A 14,524-nucleotide genomic window follows, 5' to 3' on the forward strand; every position below is an offset into this window, starting at 1 on the left:
AATGTTAGCTGAAAGAGAAAAAATAAGGTCATCTTCAGCAGCAAGGAATAATGAAAATATTTTAAATATGCCCTTCAAGACATTCACTGCACAGCTATTCTCCTTTTCAGGAATAAGAGTCTCTAGACTTTAGCAGAAATAATATATCTTCAGGAAGTTCTTAAAATTTGAGGAGATCATTCAGTCTGGTTGTACACATGGGAATTTGTGAACATTTATTAATATTTCAAATACAGCTACTCAACACATTTTGTTATTAAAGGCATGTCTTGAGCCATGAATAAGTTGTTACTATCTTTCTGAATTTTGGCTCTGAGTTAATGTTTTCTAAATCCTGAGAGATTTTATAGTTAGATTTTGAAAAAGATAAACTGTTTCTGGAAACCATGTAAAAGACTAATTTTTCAATCAGCCCCATTCTTGTCACATTTGGACCAAAAGAAGAGAGAGATTGCAATTTTCACTGACTTTTTTTTCCCTTTCCTTTGTACTGTAACAGTTTGTGAGTTATTTCTGAGGCTAGTTCTCCATCATGAGATTTCTGAGTCCAGTGATTTTGTTAGATTAGTTATCACTCACCATCATTATTCTTTTATTCCAAACTGGGGGTAGGGGATGCTGAGGGTCTGCAGAGATTGCAAGAATTAGCCTAAACTCTTTGTGACTTTCTTCCTACTTGTGATTCTATTGACTCTAAGTAATCTCCAAAATGGAAATCATGAACTCAACGCACTGACTACACATAGGTGGGTATATCCATCTCTCTTCAAAGGCAAGGAATCTGAGTTTCAGGAAATTTAAGTGTACAGTAAATATCAGAACTGAAGTCAACTTATATCTCTCTAATTACAATGACAGTGTTCTAATTTAACTAGAGGTTTCTCACTAAATACAGCATTATAATAGAAATACTTGCTGTGTTTTGTATATTAGAATATAAAGAAAAGTTCTGGTTCAGCATGGAACACACCACACACATCTCTCTTCTTGTAAACACTTTAAATGGCAGAGGAGGAGGGGAGAGGGGTGTATTAACAAATAAGGACAAAGAGAATTAGAGGACATTCAGTCCAAGTGACAAGTAACACAAGTTTTTTGAAGAGAGCGATCTCTCAAAGATAGCAATGACTCTCTTAGCAGAGCGGGGGAAATTGCAAACACTGAGGGTTTGGGAACTAGAGAGACAAGAAGCCATCTGATTCTTCCCTCAGAAATTTGGAAAAGCTCAGGATTTAAAGCAGCAAGTGAAGAAAATAATGAGGCATGAGGCCAGAGGGAGAATGACTAGAACTTTGCATGCAAAGTCATTGGGACCTTGGTTTGCTTCCTCTCTCCAGAATTGATTGATAACCCTCCCTTACAGTGAGTTTCCAATCATCTAGTTGCTACTTTGCTGACAAAGGTCCACCTAATCAGGGCTGTGGTTTTTCCAATGGTCATTGTATGAATGTGAGAGTTGGACTATAAAGAAAGCTAAGCCCCAAAGAATTGATGCTTTTGAACTGTGGTGTTGGAGAAGACTCTTGAGAGTCCCTTGGACTGCAAGGAGATCCAACCAGTCCATCCTGAAGGAGATCTGTCCTGAATGTTCATTGGAAGGACTGATGCTGAAGCTGAAACGCCAATACTTTGGCTACCTGATGCAAAGAACTGACTCATTTGAAAAGACCCTGATGCTGGGAAAGACTGAAGGCAGGAGGAGAAGGGAACGACAGAGTATGAGATGGTTGAATGGCATCAATAATTCGAGGGACATGAGTTTGAGTAAGCTTCAGGAGTTGGTGATGGACAGGGAAGACTTGTGTGCTGCAGTCCATGGGGTTGCAAAGAGTCGGACACGACTGAGCGACTGAACTGAACTGAACTGAACTGGAGTTGCTGCTGCGCTCTTAAATACAGAGAGCCAAAGATCACTGGGCATCTGAGGAAAGTTCCCAATATTACAAAGACCCAAATAATCAGAAGAAGCAACATGGAAGAAATAGAGAACATCGGCCAAATGAAATCTCTAAGAAAGTAGAACATAGAACATTCTCTAACAAAGTAGAGCAATGCCAAGTATTTCTTGGCATGTAGATGCATAAAACCAAGGAAACCTCCAAGATAAATAGAGACTAGGAAATGGGATAAGAAATTTGGAGATGTCAATCTGGGAGATTTTAATCTTCAACACATAGAGAAGACAAAACTTGTAAAGAAATCACACAAGAGAATTCCCCAGAAGTGAAGTATTTGATTTGCCTCATTTCCGGTTTCTTCGCGAACTCCCCTCAATTAGTTAAAAAAAGAAATACCTAAGAAAGATCTTTATGAATTTTAGGACACCAAAGATAAAGAAACTTTCTGAAAGTTTATCATCAGAGAACATGCCATATACAAAGAAACTAATGGGAACTAATGTGGCGCTCAATTCCTCACCAATGCTGGAAGTTATAACACCATGGAACAGTGCTGTCATAATTTGGAGCAAACTGTGTTAGGGTCTTTGCTCAACACAAAATTGCACACCCAGATAAAGCATGGATTAGTTTCCTAGTACTTCCACAACAAAGTACTACAAACTGGGTACCTTAAAATAATAAAACCTTATTCTCTCACTGTTATGGAGACCAGAAGTCCAAAATCAAGGCGTTGGCAGGTTGATTCCTTCTGGAGGCTCTGCGAAAGAAGTCTGTTCCATGTTTCTTCCATGGCTTCCATGGCTGTCAGCAATTCTGAGTATTCCTTGGCTCATTGATGCATCACTCCAATCTCTGCCTTTGCCTTCACATGACCTTCTTTCCTCTGTGTGTGTTTCTGGGTCTTCCCATAGCCTTCTTACAAGGACATTGCTCATTAGGTTTAGGGCCCACTCTAAGTATGACCTCGTCTTAACTAATTACATCTGTGAAGACCCTATTTCCAAATAAAGTCACACGTTGAGATTCCAGGTGAACATGAATTTTAAGAGGGACACTTTTCAACCTCGTATACACCGTCAACCCAAGTATAAGATAAGAACAAAGACATTTGGGGTCATGTAGGGACTGAAAAACTCTATCTCCAGTGCACTGGCTTTTAGGGAAGTTACTAGATGTGCTTTTTTCAAAATAAGTAAGTAGATTAAGAAAGTAGAAGATATGGAAGCAGATAAAAGGAAATCTACAAAGGAAAGCAGAATTAGGAGTCCACACATAGCAGAAGAACGGGGTACTCTAGGGGTTACATGTCCCGGGGCAATAGATAGAAAATGCAAAGTATTTTATATATTTGAGTATTTATAAAATTAAATTAGTAGTTGTTTGATAGAGCTGAAAGTCTAAGATAAAACAGAAGCTGAAAAAGAAAGATATTCATAGTTCCTTCTTGGCTCAATACCAAGTGACCGTTACGTAGTCATTGTGCGGAGACAGCAAATTAGCCAAGATGATGTGGTCAGGCTCTCGCCCCACGTTTTGTAAATGGTGATTATGTAACAGCCGACATCGCTTATAGCGCTGCACCTGCCCTTCACGGTATACTTGCTTGGTCACAGGCTGTGTGCAGTCATGCTGTGTTACGTTATGTCTCCTGCTACAGCTGCTGTGCTGGCCAGAAGAGAATAATGTGTCTGCAGCTCCCATGGCCACCCATATTTTCCTCCAGCCTCTCATCTCATGTCTTGCCTACCATGGGTTCAGCCCAAAGTGCGCAAAATGAGATACAGCGGGAAGGTGCTGCAACAGGATCAGCAATAAAGTTATAAACTAGCAATTGTAACTTTTCATTTAACGAAAATTTAAGGGACCATATGAAGTTGGTAAGGATGGATGATTATGTTGAATAAATTGCTAAATATTCATCAATCTTTATAGGAAGTCAGCAGACAACGTCTAAAATCAATATGACATGCAGTATTAGCATGCTGAATCGTTAAGCTTTTTTTTTCAATTTATTTTAATTGGAGGCTAATTACTTTACAATATTGTGGTGGTTTTTGCCATGCATTCACATGAATCAGCCATGGGTGTGCATGTGTTCCCCATGCTGACCCTCCCTCCCACCTCCCTCCCCATCCCATCCCTCAGGGTCATTCCAGTGCACCAGCCCTGAGCACCCTGTCTCATGCATTGAACCTGGACTGGTGATCTATTTCATATATGATAATATACATGTTTCAATGCTATTCTCTCAAATCATCCCACCCTCACCTTCACCCACAGAGTGTTATTTGATTTTTTAAAATATAGAGCTAGTAATATTTTTATCAGGAAGAACCCCTGGAGAAGAAAATGGCAACCCCAGCTAGTATTCTTGCCTGGAAAATCCCTTGGACAGAGGAACCTTGAAGGCTACAGTTCATAAGGCTGCAAAGAGTTGGACACAAGTGAAGCTACTTAGCAGCAATACTTTTATAGCAACTTAAATTAAAAGAGAAAAGTATAATACAACATAGGACTCACTTTAGAAATGTGTTAAAATGAGGCTTATGTGTTTACACCCAGAGATTACAAGTTAGTAGAACTAGGGGAGCCTGGAACTCTCCATTTTAACATGACCTATGAAATTCTGATGAGCGTGGTCCCTGGACCTCACTTCAGAAACTCTTCTCAAAAGCAGCCACAGTATTGCTGGGAGATCAGCTCCAGATGGTTTCTAGTAGAAATCAAGCAAATCTGAGCCTATGTTAGTTGTGTCCTTTTCGTATTGGCATTGGGGTAAAACTGTGTTGTGTGGTAAAACCCTGCTTAATTGAAAGTTATTCCAACTGCAGGGATAAGTGATGAAACAGGAGATCTGGATACCAACGTCAGAATGTGTTTGCAGGCAGTTGGAAGAAGTCTCCCAACTTGGCAGTTTGCAAACATTGGCACAAGCCCTGCAGACATTCTCTCCCATGCTCACAGGAGGGTAAACAAGCCTCCTGGCTACTAGGAGGCATATGTGAGAAGGAATGCCATCGACTGGGTCACCATGCAGTCAGCCCACTGCCATGGAACAGTCATGCGTGTGACGATGTCTGACGTTCTATCCCAGATGATCTGTAGGAGAATTCTTAGAAACATAGCCAGTGGGAATGCCAAAGAGAAAGTTGCTGCTGCACTATGCTACCTGAGCAGTGACTGAACTGTCACAGTGATGGCAAGCCAAGTCTACTGCAAAAGGCTTAGAAAGCCATGATTAGCATTCTCCAAATTTCTATACAACCCTGTCCCCTGGTCTACCCTGAAATTTATCACCAGCTTCCAAATAGAGTCTTTAGGATGGCTCCTAACTGCCTTTGAGCAGCTGCTACAAAGCTGAACAGAGATGAGAAAATTGGAGGTTCTAAGAAGTTAAGTCACAAACCCAGCATCCCCTAACCAGTATGTGGCAGAGCAAGTCTTGCATGTCTCATGATTCCAAATCTCATCCTGGACCATCTTCAAGCCTACATGGTATCAGATAACAGAACAGGGTCTTCAGCATCCAAGCTGTGAAGTGTGGTCCGTTTATTACTGCTCTTGTGTCCACTGGACAACAATCCTGCTGGTCTGGCGTGAGGGATCTCACACAGGTGCTATAGAGGGAGTTGAACACAGCCAACTCCGCACAGTGAAGCCCACGCTGTGAGAGTCACCATAACACTGACTTTTTCACAGCTGTGGATGGAGCACCCACAGCTGGCTGGACATCCCAGGGACACAGGTGCTGTGGGAGGATGACGGAGAGTTCAGCTGATCTTAACACAGACCAGTTCTTAAGATGAGGTCACTGGTTGAAGGGCTTCAGAAAGAAGCTGTAGATAACAAAGAACCAGCAAATTCTTAACCATGAAGTTTATAAAACAAGGCAATTGTAGGGAATATGGGTTCAGTATCACTACTTTGCTAGTAACAATGATAAAGTGGAGGAAGAGAATAAGAGGTAACGTTACTATTTTCCATATGCCAGGCATTGTGCTAAAAATTATTTCACTTAGTCCAATGAACTGGGTACTTTTTTTTTTTTGAAAGTGTGATTTTTAAAAACTTAGGCATGTTTTGCATCTCACTGCTACTTAAAAGTTTTACTGTTATTGAGGTATAGTTAATTTGCAATGCTGTGTTTGTTTCAAGTGTATAGCAAAGTGATCAGTTATAAATATATATATGGCTGTGTGTGTGTGTGTGTGTGTGTGTGTGTGTGTAGGCTTCCCTGGTGGATCAGTGGTAAAGAATCTGCCTGCCAATGCAAGAGATTGGGGTTCAATCCCTGGGTCAGAAAGATCCCCTGGAGAAGGAGATGGTAACTCACTCCAGTATTCTTGCCTGGAAAATTCCATGGACAGAGGAGCCTGGCAGGCTACAGTCCATGGCTTTGCAAGAGTCAGAAGTGACTTGGTGACTTAACAACAACAATACATATATACATCTGCTTTTTCAGATTATTTTCCAGATACTATAAGATATTTAGTATAGTGCTTTGGGCTATACAGTAGGTCTTTGCTGTTTTACTTATATTCTGTTAATCCCATACTCCTAATATATCTTCCCCATTTGGCAATCGCAAATTTATGCAATGAGTTTATTTCTGATTTATAAATTAATTCATTTATATAGTAGTTTTTTTTTTTTTTTTTTAGATTTCACAAACAGTGGTATCATATTTGTCATTTTCTGCCAGATTTACTTCAGGAGAACCCAGAAATTTATACCCAACAAAAATAACTGTTCAGAGTGAGTCCAGGTTGCAGAGCTGTCCAGAGCTGTCTAGGTTTACTGTATTGCTATAAATGTAATTATTGTATTCTTTTTTATGACTGAGTAATATTCCTCTGTGTGTGTGGGGGGGGTGTGTTTGTGTGCGCGCATGCGTGCGACATCTTCTTTATGCATTTATTTATCAATGGAGCTAGGTACCATCTTTATTCTCACTTTACTGATGAGGAAATCAAGGCCAAAGGATGTAACAGTTCACTAAAGGTGGCACAGTGAGATGCAAAACATGCTTAAACATTCTTAGTTAGGGGTGGAGTTAGGGCTAGAATTCAAGTACCTGATGTCTCAGGTGACTATTTTTTTCTGTACTTTAGAGCCAATTTCTCTTCTCACGACAGTAAACAAAAAGAATACCGTCATTGGGGGAAACAGGAAAACCCATTTCTAAATCCCTCTTTACCTTGAACTGTGTGACATTTTCTTTCTGAGTCCTGGATTCCTCACTTTTACCATAGAGGTAATGACGGCTTACTTTTCCTTTTTTGTGTGTGTAAGCATTAAATGAAATAATGTATATAAATTGCCAATTATAGCATCTGGTATACAGTAAGAACTCGACAAATTTGTGATTTTTTTTTCCTTCTTCCTCTCATCTTAGGTTGGAAATAGTGCCAATAGGCACTATTGGAATAGGAATATTGTTTATTCAATATTTGCCCTTTTAGATAGTAACCACCAAACATCATATTGATCTTCCAAATGGATTGACTACATATTTCTACACATGTGAGGACACATATTGTGAAGCATTTCAATAAAAATTCATATGGTCAGTCCCCCATCTCTGTGAACACAATGTGATGTATGGTTTAAACAAAAAACTTTTTCTAAGGACAAAGACCCAGGAGAGGCAATTAACTTTTTGCTGTGTTACTTAACTAACCAAGAAAATGAAAATATTAGGAAATAATTTTAATAAATGCCAAAATGACTCCCATGACTATGTTCCAAATATGATAAATGGTACTTAGCTGGCATTCAGCTGCACGATCAAATCACCTTTGTTGTTGTTTAGTCGCTCAGTCATATCTGACTCTTTGTGACCCCATGGACTGCAGCACACCAGGCTTCCCTGTCCTTCACCATCTCCTGGAACTTGCTCAAACTCATGTCCATTGAGCCAGTGATGCCAACTAATCATCTGGTCCTCTATCGTTCCCTTCTCCTCCTGCCTTTAATCTTTCCCAGAATCAGGGTCTATTCAAATGAGCAGGCTCTTCACATCAGGTGGCCAAAGTATTGGAGTTTCGGCTTCAGCATCAGTCTTTCCAATGAATATTCAGGATTGATTTCCTTTAGGATTGACTGGTTTGATCTCCTTGCAATTCAAGGGACTCTCAAGAGTCTTCCGCAATACCACCACAGTTCAAAAGCATCAATTCTATGGTGCTCAGCCTTCTTTATGGTCGAACTCTCACATCCATACATGACTGCTGGAAAAACCATGGCTTTGACTAGACATATCTTTGCCAGCAAAGTAATGTCTCTGCTTTTTAATATGCTGTCTAGGTTTGTCATAGCTTTTCTTCCAAGGAGCAAGCATCTTTTAATTACATGGCCGCAGTCACCATTTGCAGTGATTTTGGAGCTCAAGAAAACAAAGTCTGTCACTGTTTCCATTGTTTCCCCATCTATTTGCCATGGCGTGATAGGACGGGATGCCATGATCTTAGTTTTCTGAATGTTGAGTTTTAAACCTGTGTCTCCAAGTCACCTAGTGCTAAAAATGCCCAGTGTCTACACTGCACCTTGTACCAACCCTGGGCATAAGGTTCAGGCATCAGCAGTTTAAAAAGTTCTGAGGGGTTCCCAAGGAGCAATCAAATGCAAAAGTCAACGGGCTAGACTTGAGCAGTTGTTCTCAAAGTGTGGTCCTGGGACAAATAGCATCAGCCTGAGCTGGGAACTTGTTAGAAATGCACATTCTCAGGCCTCACCCCAGACTGACCGAATCAAAAACTCTGGGTGGGGTGGGGCTTTCCAGGGGATTCATCTGCACAGCCAAGTCTGAGAACTGAATTCTTAATACCCAGCCCTCTCTCCCCCATTCTCTGTCCCAACCATACAATTATCATGTCCTGCTCATCTTACCTTTTAGATATTTCCCTTCCATGTCCACTCATTCCCAACCTGAGCAGCACTGTCCACTCTTGCCTGGATAACTACCTGATTTTTGCTGTACCCAGTACTCCCTTCCAATTTCCTCTCCCCTCAGCAGCCAAGACCAGCCATAATAAAAGTTCAACCACATCCTTCCTCTGGTGCCTCCAGAACAGAAGCTAAATGTGGTCCACATGGTTCTCTGTGGCTGGCCTGTATTCACCTCTCCATTCTCATCTCCATCATCACTAAGCCCAGTTAGCAACACAGAATCGTATAGTCAATCTTCCTACCCCAGGAACACAATACGGTTTATGGTTCAGACAAAAACCTGTTACTTTAAGGACAAAGAGCTGGGGAAGACAATTTATTTTACGGTTGGATTACTTACTTGATTTTTACCTGGCCAACTGTATCTTTTTCTTCCAGATCAATGGACCTATTCTTTATGAAACTTTCTCTAGGCTGGGGTAAGGAGGCCTACATATTTCCACAGTACTCTCTGCTCACTTCCTCCTAGCACTACTACATGAAATCAAAGTGATCTCTCTTTCTGACTCAATCTTCCTGGCTAGATCATTAATTCAAGGTATAGGTCACCTTTACTTACCTTTGTTAGTTGCTCAGTCAAGTCCAACTCTTTACAATTCCATGGACTGTACCTCTGTCCATGAAATTCTCCAGGCAAGAATACTGGAGTGGATTGCCATGCACTCCTCCAGAGGATCCTCCCAATTCAAGAATCAAACCTGTGTGTCCTGTATCACAGGCAGATTCTTTACCACTGAGCCACCATAAACAAGGGAAGCCCTTATTTACTTTTATATCCCCTAATTGTGGCAAAATGCACACTATATGGTTGATCCCCAATATTGATGCCAAGCTGAAATGAAAATTAGCAAAATGCACCTACTCATTTGCAGAACTTCAAGCAAGTGAATTCTAGGCCAGCACTTAAACATATATATGTCCAGGAATCAACTGAAGATGTTGTTCAAAGTGTAGATTCTGATCCAGTTGCCTCAGGTTGAAGCCCAGAAATTCTGCATTTCCAACAAGCTCCCGGGTGATGCTGATGAGGCTGGGTCACGGGCCATCATCTGCCTGGATTGTGGCCCTCTAACACCATGAAACACAGGACACTGGTAGATCAATTTATGTCACACTAGGAACAATTTTTTTACCTTGAAGAAGTGCTAAGTTACTGAGAGGATAAAAGAATTTATGGGGGGAGGGATAAATTAGGAGTCTGGAATTAACAGATACACACTACTATATATAAAATATATAAACAACAAGGACCTACTGTATTGTACAGGGAACTATACTCAATATTCTGTAATAACCTATAGGGACATGATTGAGCTCACACAGGCAAATATGGGAAAACATTATGAAAAAGAATATATGTATATGTATAAACTGAGTAACTTTGCTATATACCTGATACTGACCCAACATTGTAAATCTAACTATGCTACATTAAAAAGAGATGACTTAGGCTGTTTGCTAGTCTGTTCTCATAATATCCATCAATCTAGAGTCTTAGATATGTTTCTTTTTTAAATTTAATTAATTTATTTTAATTGGAGGCTAATTACTTTACAGTATTGTGGTGGTTTTTGCCATACATTGACACAAACCAGCCATGGGTGTACATGTGTCCCCCATCCTGAACCCCCCTCCCACCTCCCTCCCCATCCCATCCCTCAGGTTGTTCCAGTACACAGGCTTTGAGTGCCCTGTTTCATGTATCGAACTTGGACTGGTCATCTATTTCACATATGATAATATACATGTTTCAATGCTATTCTCTCAAATCATCCCACCCTCGCCTTCTCCCAGAGTCCAAACATCTGTGCTTTATATCTGTGTCTCTTTTGCTGTCTTACATATAGGATCATCATTACCATCTTTCTAAATTCCATGTATACTGTATTGGTGTTTTTCTTTCTGACTTACTTCACTCTGTATGATAGGCTCCAGTTTCATCTACCTCATTAGAAGTGATTCAAATGTGTTCTTTTTAATGGCTGAGTAATATTCCATGGTGTATATGTACCACAGCTTTCTTGTCCATTTGTCTGCTGATGGACATCTAGGTTGCTTCCATGTCCTAACTATTGTAAACAGTGTCGTGATGAACATTGGGGTACATGTGTCTCTTTCAACTCTGGTTTCTTTGGTGTGTATGCCCAGCAGTGTGATTTCTGGGTTGTATGGCAGTTCTTTTCCCAGTTTTTTAAGGAATCTCCATACTGTTCTCCATAGTGGCTATACTAGTTTGCATTCTCACCAACAATATAAGATGGTTTCCTTTCCTCCACACCTTCTCCAGCATTTATTGCTTGTAGACTTTTGGATAGCAGCCATCCTGACTGGTGTGTAATGGTACCTCAATGTGGTTTTGATTTGCATTTCTCTGATAATGAGTGATGTTGAGCATCCTTTCATGTGTTTGTTAGCCATCTGTATGTCTTCTTTGGAGAAATGTCTGTTTACTTCTTTGGCCCATTTTTTGATTGGGTCATTTATTTTTCTGGAATTGAGCTTCAGGAGTTGCTTGTATATTTTTGAGATTAATCCTTTGTCTGTTGCTTCATTTGCTATTATTTTCTCCCAACCTGAGGGCTGTCTTTTCACCTTGCTTATAGTTTCCTTTGTTGTGCAAAAGCTTTTAAGTTTCATTAGGTCCCATTTGTTTATTTTTGCTTTTATTTCCAATATTCTGGGAGGTGGGTCATAGAGGATCCTGCTGTGATTTATGTCAGAGAGGGTTTTGCCTATGTTTTCCTCTAGGAGTTTTACAGTTTCTGGTCTTACATTTAGATCTTTAATCCATTTTGAGTTTATTTTTGTGTATGGTGTTAGAAAGTGTTCTAGGTTCATTCTTTTACAGGTGGTTGACCAGTTTTCCCAGCATCATTTGTTAAAAAGATTGTCTTTTCTCTGGTGTGTATTCTTGCCTCATTTGTCAAAGATAAGGTGTCCATAGGTGCGTGGATTTATCTCTGGGCTTTCTATTTAGATATGCTTCTGAAGAGACTTCAAAGAGTTGTCTTGTGAGCCAGGCTCCCACACAGCTATTGTCCTCATCACAGGGGATGAGAGTTTCCTTCTCAGCAGAATTTGTATACAGGACAGCTTCTAGCTCTGATCAGACTTCTTCTTAACACAGAATCCAAATTCAGCTTGGAAAGTGAAAGCCAGGGAAAATAGAGGGAGGCAAGTAGGGAATTAGCCAGGCTCAGCAAGACAGGGCTTATTCATTCACCCCTTCCTGAACAAAAATAATTTTTGAGTGCCTGTTAAGATCCTAGCATATCATGAAAGGAGAGGAGCAAGTGTGGTCAAGGTGGGGCTGAAGGAGAAATTTAGTCAGAAGGAAATTCAAGAGTTCTGGATCAGAGATGGAAAGAGGGTCTAGCTGAGGGAGTCCCACAGAGGCTGCACAAATTTTCAACTATGATTATTCAAATTCTCACCCCTACTGCTCACACTCAGATAAAACAGTTAGGAATCAGATTTTAAATGTCACATGAAGTCTTCCAGAAATATCACAGGATTATTAGTCATCTGTTATTCTGACCAGCTGTTCTGCGATGTATCATCCATGTCAAGACTCGGTTAGGGGTCTTTTCTTCACAGACTCCCTGGGGAAATGTGTGCTTAATGCATGCATTTTGGTTCCTTTCTGAGAGTATGCAATTTTGTTTATAGGACACTCCAAATTCAAACAGGTTGGCTACTGGGAAGTGGTTCAAGATTTTTTTTTAAGTTTGTTGAGGTTCTTTGAAGTCTAAAAAATAAGGCTTTTCAGCAACTAACAACACTTGCTGTGGCTTCAGCTTCCAGTAGTCCCCAGACTTCCAACCCAGCCACTCTGGGTCCCTTCCAAGCTCTAATCACACACTTCCAATCTCCCCACTCCAGTGCACAAACACACATATTTTTGTTCTGTTTACTCAGCTTTTCCTTGTCATTTCTCATGCCCTTTCCCACTTCCCCATCAAACTAAACTACATTTCTCTTTCAAGATGAGTTTGCTCATTCATTCAGTCTTTATTGGGTGCCTTTTAAGTGCCAGGGATCATCTGGGATGTTGGGGATGAACTTATAGGGATGCTCACTTCAGTGCCCCTTGGGGACGTAGAGAAGTGGATGGGTAAGCCAGGATATCAGTATAAACTTCCCAGAGTCCCTCAGACTGCAAGGCGATCCAACCAGTCCATCCTAAAGGAGATCAGTCCTGAGTGCTCATTGGAAGGACTGATGTTGAAGCTGAAACTCCAAGACTTTGGCCACCTGATGCAAAGAGCTGACTCATTTGAAAAGACCCTGATGCTTGGAAAGACTGAGGGCAGGAGGAGAAGGGGATGACAGAGGATGAGATGGTTGGATGGCATCACTGACTCAGTGGACATGAGTTTGAGTAGGCTCTGGGAGTTGGTGATGGACAGGGGGGTCTGGCATGCTGCGATCCATGGGGTCACAAAGAGTTGGACATGACTGAGCGACTGAACTGAACTGAAATGATGAGGACCCAGAGGGAACAATCCAGGAATGGAAGAATACATAGTGGGAGTTTGGGAGGGAGGATGGTTACCCTGCTCAGCTTCAAGAATTTATGGAAGGTGTTCCCAAGCAGGTGACACCCAACCAGAGGATGAGCAAGAGAAAGGGAGAGGAAGGGGTTCCTTCCTCCAGGGGAGAGAGATTAGGCTAAAAAAGTGAGCAAATGCTAGATTTTGCAGTCTTTTAAGGCATGAAAGGAGTTTATACTGTTTTCTTAAAGGAACTAGAGGGAGAGACCTGGTGTGAATCCTATTTCTTCTTTGAAGTTTCTCCCAGTTATTCAAATCGAAGTGTTTTTTATTCCTTCTTTGATTTCCAAAGCAATTACTGGCTCTACTTAGCAGCCTTACTCTGTATTCATGTATTTTTATCATCCTGTGATCATTCTCTGCTGTTGGTTCTCAATTGCACACATTCCAGTATTCTACTTCTGGCCTGAATGTTCAAAATACATAATACACTCTTTTAAAAGTTCCCTATATTTGCAGTGCAATTGTTCCTCCAGTCAAGATCACTTAATTTCACCATTTTTAACTCTTACATGCATCAAATTGTGACCACTCAGATATAAAATTCACATCAAAATTGAAACTAATTTTATACATTGATTCAAATTCTGTGATATCCCAATAAAGGAGAAAAGTTTCCCTGATGCTTGATGTTAAAGGTGTTTTATATTTTATATAAAAATGATCCTTGCTCTAAGGAGTTTGCATTAAGTCAGTTTCTAGAATATATATATGTATATATTCTATATATAATATGTACATATATATAGATATATGTACATGCATACACACATATATACATATGTATATATGTACATACATATATATGAATATATGTACATTCTATATATACATATATATAGAGAGAGAATATGGATGTGAGAGTTGGACTATAAAGAAAGCTGAGCACTGAAGAATTGATTCTTTTGAACTGTGGTGTTGCAGAAGACTCTTGAGAGTCCCTTGGACTGAAAGGAGATCCAATCAGTCCATCCTAAAGGAAATCAGTCCTGAATATTCATTGAAAGGACTGATGCTGAAGCTGAAACTCCAATACTTTGGCCACCTGATGTAAAGAAACTCCAATACTTTGGCCACTGACTCATTGGAAAAGACCCTGATGCTGGGAAATATTGAAGGCAG

Source organism: Muntiacus reevesi, chromosome 8 (genome assembly GCF_963930625.1).
Source record: "Muntiacus reevesi chromosome 8, mMunRee1.1, whole genome shotgun sequence".
NCBI classification, from domain to species: domain Eukaryota; kingdom Metazoa; phylum Chordata; class Mammalia; order Artiodactyla; family Cervidae; genus Muntiacus; species Muntiacus reevesi.